Below are 8,689 nucleotides of genomic sequence, written 5' to 3'. Positions count from 1 at the left end.
CTTTCGGGATAGCATTTGAAATGTAAATAAAGAAAATAATAATAATAATAAAAAAAAAGAAATATACCTTTAGGAGTAGGATTAGCATTAGAAATATAATATAACAGTTCATGGTAAGGAATTGGGGAGGAAGACAAACTATATTTGCCAGGATCAACGTGGCCAGTGTCCTTTTAAACATACCCTTCTAATGTTTTCAATATTTCCTCAACATATGCTAAGGTTAGGATTTTGTTCTGTGTTCATAGTCTACCAAAATTATCAGCCTGTTGTAAAAAAATTTGGAAATAATTTTAAAAACCCATTATGTTGAAGACCAGGCAAAGAAAACAGTAAAACATTTATGCCAGGGATCAGGTATCTGGCTTATGGTCCATTGCTGGAAGAAATTATGGGAAGAAACTATGCAAAAATACTGATCATCTTAGATTATTGTCAACCCTGAAATTCCAGGTTGCAGGACGCCCAAAAAGACAGACTACATTCAGAAGTTACATGCTGATTATTTTATTAATGCAGTGAAAGTCCAGTTCTAATCCTTCATGGCCATGGAAGGACTTTGTCAGGGAGCCATTGTCTTTCTCAATTTCTGAAATAAATAATAATAATAATAAAACCTAATATATGCAGGGTACAGAGAGAACATAACATCTCAGTCATTAGTAATATGAAGATACTGAGAAGAAACAAAAACAAGAACAAAGAACAGAAAGAGATCTGTGTATACTTTTGAATTCATTAAAACCAGGAAGGAGATAAAGATATTAGGAAGAATATGGATCTTCTAGCCAGAAGCATATAAGACATGCAATAATTGTGGAAAAATAATTTTGGAGGAAATAGTCCTCCAAAAGCATATATTCTCTCATGAATATAACATTTTATATTTAATTAAAATATTTGATATTAGGTCTAAGACAATATTATTAGTATATATTTAGGTTGGTTACATTCTACAATCTGAAATAGACCAGTGATTTGTTCCCTACCACCCACCAGGGGATAAAAATCAATCATTCCTGTCACAGAATTCTGGTTTGCCGAGGTCCCTGGGGTCTGCCTTGTGGTGGGCCTTGTGGGTTTCTAGCCAGAGGAGGTCTTTGCTGAGGACCCCCAGGTTGTGGTAGGCCTTTAGGCGGTCCCTGCTGTGGGCCTCCTGGTGGGGGTGGGCCTTGATGGGGTCCTTACTGAGGGCCTCCTGGTGGGCCTTGAGGGGGTCCCTGCTGTGGGCTTCCTGGTGGTGGTGGGCCTTGAGGGGGTCCCTACTGAGGGCCTCCTGGTGGGCCTTGAGGGGGTCCCTGCTGAGGGCCTCCAGGTTGTGGTGGGCCTTGAGGGGGTCCCTGCTGAGGGCCTCCTGGTGGGCCTTGAGGGGGTCCCTGCTGTGGGCCTCGTGGTGGTGGTGGGCCTTGAGGGGGTCACTACTGAGGGCCTCCTGGTGGGCCTTGAGTGGGTCCCTGCTGTGGGCCTCGTGGTGGTGGTGGGCCTTGAGGGGGTCACTGCTGTGGGCCTCCTAGTGGTGGTGGGCCTTGAGGGGGTCACTACTGAGGGCCTCCTGGTGGGCCTTGAGTGGGTCCCTGCTGTGGGCCTCCTGGTGGTGGTGGGCATTGAGGGGAGTTCCCTACTGAGGGCCTCCTGGTGGGCCTTGAGGGGGTCCCTGCTGTGGGCCTCGTGGTGGTGGTGGTGGGCCTTGAGGGGGTCACTACTGAGGGCCTCCTGGTGGGCCTTGAGGGGGTCCCTGCTGTGGGCCTCCTGGTGGTGGTGGGCATTGAGGGGGTCCCTACTGAGGGCCTCCTGGTGGGCCTTGAGGGGGTCACTGCTGAGGGCCTCCTGGTGGGTCTGGGCCTTGAGGGAGTCCCTGCTGTGGGCCTCCTGGTGGTGGTGGGCCTTAAGGGGGTCCCTGCTGTGGGCCTCCTGGTGGGGGTGGACCTTGAGGGGGGTCCCTGCTGTGGGCTTCCTGGTGGTGGTGGGCCTTGAGGGAGTCCCTGCTGAGGGTCTCCTGGTGGTGGTAGACCTAGAGGGGGTCTGTGCTTCTGGCCTCCTGGTGGTGGTGGGCTTTGCTGGTTCCCATTAGGAGGTGGTCTTGGTTGGATTTCTGAAGGAGGTGGCCTCTGATTGGGGATCTGGTTTTGGTTCTTAAGTTCTGGGTGATAAAAGCAAATAGTAGATGAGGTTAGTCATGCCTGACTTTGTTCTCCTTTATCTCATTGACCCTTTTACACAGCATCTTTTCTAGATAGCAACCTCTTTATAGTTTCAAGAAAAGCTCCTGTTAATACATTGTCTTTGGATGAAGTGCAACTATACATAATGCAGTTGCCAGAGTATTCAGAACCAGTTTCCTCAGAAAAATTAAAACAAGTAAATCAGTTCATACATGGAGGTTCTATTACCTGAAATATTTTGGGGAAAACTAGCTTTTTGTGAACCCATGTCAAATCATTAAGCTTCATGGTAAAATTCAAGCAGTTTTCTCAGAAGATTGGCCTCATGTTGAGGGATACTATCATGGGACGAAGAGTCTAAATATCACACACCATATAGTGTTCACTGAACATATTCACCACAGGTTATAATCCATGGGCTTAGTACATATCTTTGAATATAGAGCCACTAAGAAAAGAGAGTCAGATTTGTGTGATTTTTCTGTAGAAATCAACTGACAAAGAGTTGGAAGAAAACATTGAGGAACTCTTGTTTCCATAGAAGAGTCAAAATCAGGAGACTGCGTCTAAACGTTATGTCCTAGCAGCCAGTCCTACAGTGTAGAAAAGGTAAACTGCTCCTTTTTTTCTATTTTTAGGGAATTCAGACTTCTGCCTTATTGTAATTTGCTGAACTCCCCTTTAATGTTCCTTATTGTTGAAGCTGGAGAATTTTTGTCTGAAAGTTTGTGAAAATTACATACATTAATTCATGAGAAGAGAAATGACAATATAGAATAGAGTTATAAAAACCTGTCCTTATTAAAGACAGATAAGGAGATTAAAGGTTTGTTGGCATTTACTTGTTGTTATTGGGAAAGAGTGTTGACATATGGCCATTGTGTAGCAAAGCAAAGGATAGACTCAAAGTAAGTTTAAACAAGTAACTTGCACCCTAGACTTGGCAAGAGATTTTAGCCACAATCTGTCATTTCCTGAGGGAATTTTTAACTACTGTTAGGAAAATGACCAGATAGCATTACTTTGCAGCATCATTGGTGACTATTTTGCTGAGTGTCAACCACAAAGTCACAACAAATACTTTTCTTTTGGTAGTCTCCATTTTATTAAGAATCTTGCTGCTTATAATGATAAGTTATGTATCTATCATCTATCTGTCTATCTATCTATCTATCTATCTATCTATCTATCTATCTATCTAGCTATCTATCATCTATTTTTCTATCTCTATGTAATTTAAAACATATATCTCTTCTTTACTTAATTCTTATCTTCCACCTTTGTGTCTTCTCAATGAAAAGGTATATGAATAAACATTTGAGTAAATGGTTAACACCCACTGATAATATATTGGAATTTGAATGTGTGGAAAATTGAAATTTGGGAAGAAGTTACTATTTTTCTGCATAATGGTTTCAAATTTATTACTTCAGATACCTTTCTCCAAATGTCTCTTTTATGTGTTTTTCTGTCATCTTCTCTTGATCAGCAGTACAGCAAGGCTACAGGTATATGTAGTTTATTTTATGTAGCCTAGTGTATTCAAATCTGAGACTATTTTTAAAAACTGAAACAGTGTGTGGTCTCATTCATCTCTCATCTTCTGTCCTTTTTTCTGTCTCTCTGCCCCCCTACAGTGTTGACACCTGTTCTTTAAGAAGAGTCAGAACACCCACACCCATATTCTCCTACCTTCACCAGGTTCCTGAGCAGAGCTCAGGGCCAGCAGGACCACTGTGAACAGGACCACCAGCATCTTGGAAGAGTCTCTGGAGTTTCTCCCAAGTGTGTTCTGGAAGAAGCAAGGCTCTGTTTTTATAAGGAGAAAAATAATGGCATCTTTGAATTCCATATTATGTTATTTCATGATTATCAAAGCAGGAAATCTTGCATCCTTTACTCCACACTGGGACTTTTGCCCAGCAGGATGAGGTAAGAAAGGTGCCAGTGTCCCTATTTTAAATGGTAAAACAGTAATAGTAAATTAGAAACAAATTATGTGTAAGAGAGTACCCCGGGTATTGTAGGTAAGGATTATCAATATATGAATATCTCAAAGCATTTACTGATATTATCTGTGTATCACTATTCATTGGGGTAGAACTGGTGTGTGTTCACATCTGTTTATATTGTCAGTAATGATTTCCATTCAATTCAATATGATCAATGTCTTTGATCAGTAGTATAGCTTAAATGCTATCACTTATATGTGTCCTTATATATACTATAATTACTTAAGACTGATGGTGTTGATGATATATATATATATACCTTTCAACTACAAAAAGACACTTGGAATTCATAACATGCTAAGCCTTAATAAGAGTGCCACCAATTCTCTTGACCTAATACAATAACTACAACATCGGCTAGTAGAACATGAGACCTATGACATCACTAAAATCCTAACAAAAGTGGCATCACAACACATATGAGGTATATGTGAGTCAGTACCATGCATCTGTAATTCCATGATGAGTTTTTTTGATCATATCACATTTTGAAATTTCATAGACAGCTGTACTTTCTAAATTGTTCTATTTAAATTTCTTATGGGTAGAATTATGGAGCTGAGCATGATAGCAACATTCTAATTTCCCTCGGTGGGACAAATGTATACATTTATCATTGTTTTTAATGTCAGTAATAGCTTCAGACATCAGAATGTCATTCAACATAGGTTATGTGTAACTTTCTGATAGCACATCATTTCAAGATTCTCTTTCTGCACATACTTTCTTTTTATTTTTATTAGGACTCAGTCCTGTCTTTTTGTATTTTTCTTATTCTTGGATAATTTTTAGATGCCTGAAGAAATCTCTTTAACTTTTGTCTTCATATTAAGCATATTCAAATTATGGGCTGGCCATGATTATGTTTTATATTTCAATATTTTTTCTATTTCTTATTTCAAAAATTGTGCACCAGATGCTGTCTTTCCAAAAGATTTTGTTGTGTGCTTAATATTTCCTACTTAAAAGAAATACTGTCTTTATTGTTATGTCTCAACATTTCTTTCTTATTCCTTTCCTGGAAATTTTTTATTTTTAAGAACACTTAAGTCAGGATATCAGTAGAAATTTTTGCATGTTCCTTACGTTTAGTAGAGTGTATGTGGCATTTTTGTCCTGCTTCCTAAGGGGGAATTTAGAAGGAGCCACATAAGAGATAAAACTAGACTTGTTTGACTTGTGCATTGTTGGTCACTAGGTTCTGTTCTGTGCCTGTGAATGTCAATCAGGTCTTTTCCACCTGATTGTAGAGAATTACATAAAAAGTCTCCATCACTGAGAGACTATGTATACTACATGCTATGTGACCCTTAAACAATGGCCAGTGTCATTGTAATATTTATGAGCTCATTAGACCTGTACTCTAAGGGACCTTTACTTACAGTTCACCAATACCTTTTCGTTATGCAAAAAAGAAATTATTTTTCCTGTTTTTGTGGAATTTATGAGAAGCAGAGTTTTCTTACACCAGACAGGACTCTTTATTCATCCACATACCATGGGCTGTCAATTCCATAAAAACCTATATAGCAAGGGAGCCTGAAGATAAGTTGTCCTATTCAGGTTGTTCCAGAAAAGGATCACAGTCAAGAATCATGCAATGTGCAAGCTATTACTGAATGATGAGAGGCTTGGAGAGTGAGCCTTTTCCTTGACTTTTTGAAAACAGGAACATATTTGTTGATTCAGCTCAGGACATTTCACTGACCTTTTCAGTTTCAACAATGTGTGGAAGAGAGTAGAGTATCATTAAAGAAAAATATCATCTCTGATCTCATCAGATACAACTGAGGCAAGAAGTACAAAACAAGTGCGGATGCATTTAATGCCTTAAACAGAACTATAGCTTCCTTTATCTCCTATAAATAATGTTGAACCACGTCACCTTAATGAACACCTTCCCCAAACTTTAGAATATATGTCTATTTTAGTATATACATACATACATATATATTCTTATATAAATGTGTGTGTCTATCTGTATCATATTCTAAAGTTATATCAAATATATATGAAAATGTTATGAACTTAAAGAGTATGACTTCTTGATCATAAACCTACTCTGCTTACTATTAGTTAAATGTGGATGCAAAGAAAAAGCTGCACATTGTGTGGCATAAACAATACACATTTGCACATGAGCTTTGTGTTGGTAAGTCCAGGAAAAGTGTGTGTGTGAACCAAGTTCTTCAGATGCCTTTATCTTCATGCCTTTCTCTTTGGTCATGTAGAGTTTGCTTGGTGTGTGCATGGAGCTGTTTCTTCTAATACCCATTCCTTTTTAAGTTAAAGTCAATTAAGTTTAGCTGGTTATTAATTGCTTATTTTCTTTTACATTTTAGTGATTGACATGTGTTCTTTGAATTTTTGATTCATTTATATAATGCCTCTGATCATGCTCTCTTATTATTCTCTCCGGTTTTCTGACCATGACTTTTAAATCTCCCTCCTCCCAACAAGTCCCTTCCTTAGGTTTATTTATTTCTATTACTTTTGTTACCCAGACCTGAGTTTCGTCAGAGCTGTCATGTGACTATGTGTGCAGAAATATCCATCTGAGTCTGGTGAGCTGACTAGGGTATGTACAGCTAGAAGCAATGAATCACTCTCCCCTAAATCTGTTAGTATCCACTGAATCCAAAGTGGGTATCTGCAGAAGACTTGGTCAAGATTATCCCAGTCTAAATTGATGGAGGAATTATCCCAGTGTACCATCTTTATCCAAGTGCCTGTTGGTAGTTGATGGCTGCTTGTATATGGGGATATTATTAGTCAATGTGTCATGACTATTTCAAATAATAAATAAAAGTGTTACATCTGCCCCAAATTTCATTTTATGTATGTCCTCTTATTTAGCTGACTGCTATGTCCTCTCCAATATATCTCCTTTCCAGCTTCTTGCTCTCCCCACATATTACAACATAAATATGCTAATCATTTTGAAGCCATGAACTCCTTAAGAGACCAATGAAGGCATTTGACTCCCTGTGAAGGGTTATTTCACTCAGTATAAGTTTTATTAGTGATATTTCTTTATTGCAACTTTCATAACTTCTTTTTTTAGTTCTGAATGGATTTCAATTGTGTGTATGTACCATATTATCATTACTCATTCAGCAGTTGATGTACACTTAGTCAGCTTCCATTTCCTAGCTCTTGTAAGATGGCACCAATATAGGTGTGTGTGTATCTGCTATCAAAAAGTATAAAGTCGTTTGGGTATAGGCCTAAAAGTGTTTTATGTGTGTTGTATGATGTCAGGATCTCTAGTGATGTTCATTTTCTTTATTTACTCTGGTTACTACTGAGCCTGTCACAGCTACTGCCTGAGACATGGGCTTTAAGAATTTTCTGTGATCACTATTGTCAGCAAGTCAAGTTATCTTCTGTCATACACTTCAGTCATATTTCCCTCAATGATATTTGTTTCACACATTTTCAAAGTTATAGATATTTTTCCAGGATACTCATTTTTTTTTTGGACATCTCTAGCAACCACACACAATTCTATCTTCAGTTCTATGGCAATATAATCATTTGTAAATCAGTAACTCACTGCTTCATCTCTCTCTTCTGCAGGACTGAGTCTTCTTTGAAGTTTTATAGCATCATCCTTATTATACAACTCTTAGTAAATTTTATATTAGAAAAATATTCTGACATCCTTTCTATATAGACATCACAATTTGATTTTAAAGAGAATATATATATCAGTTTGTAACCGGAAAATAATCTTCAGCAAACTCTGGCACACAGCTGCTATAAATACATTCACACATATACATATGTATGTATCAATGAGAAAAAAATAAATCATATAGTTAAACATGAGAAAGGAAGATTTGATTGAATAAGGGGAAATATGAAATGATGTTATTTTATTTTAAAATAATAGAAATATTTTTAAATTTTTTTCTTTACTTACTTTAATAAAATGGAGCATGGTACTTAAGGCAACTTTTATAACCACTCTTCATTAGAAGTTCAGATACAACTCAGGGTATTCATATCAAAGAGTTAGGATATATTTAGAGTGGGGTGACTACATGTATTGAAATACTTAGCATATCTGGAGAAACACTTCCCCTTTATGAATCTTGGGCATCCATTTCCTTTAGGCAGATTGGATTGTGTTTGGCTCCTGCTTTTTATGAATGTCAGTGATCCAGTACATTTTATGCTGATAGAAAATATATATTAAATATACTTTAGTACATCAGCCTTAAAAATACACTTGTCAATTTGCCTCATAAGAATTAACAACAAAACTATCAATATGGTCTTCTTGTAAGTGGTTATGTTAGGTGATTTTTTCCATAGTATTGAGTTGACAGAGGATCCACTACTCTCTATAGTATAACTAGGAAATAAACGGAAGCATTGAGCTTGAGTTCCAAGAGGTTTGAGTTTATGAGAATGATGAGCAGATTACAGTAGGCCATAATCTTAACATTGGTGAGAATTTAATTTTCATGAAACAAACATAACCTTGAAGAACATATAGGCAATATCCAC

The 8,689-nt window shown here is 37.9% G+C and overlaps 1 pseudogene; it reads right to left on the bottom strand.

The window, feature by feature from the left end:
- Window positions 1-1,022: 1,022 nt before the first annotated feature.
- On the bottom strand, window positions 1,023-3,918 carry LOC110316932 (annotated as a pseudogene).
- Window positions 3,919-8,689: the final 4,771 nt, after the last annotated feature.

This window comes from Mus pahari, chromosome 2 (genome assembly GCF_900095145.1).
Source record: "Mus pahari chromosome 2, PAHARI_EIJ_v1.1, whole genome shotgun sequence".
Lineage (NCBI taxonomy): Eukaryota > Metazoa > Chordata > Mammalia > Rodentia > Muridae > Mus > Mus pahari.
The sequence above is the reverse complement of the archived record's forward strand: the minus strand, read 5'-3'. Positions and strand labels throughout refer to the sequence as shown.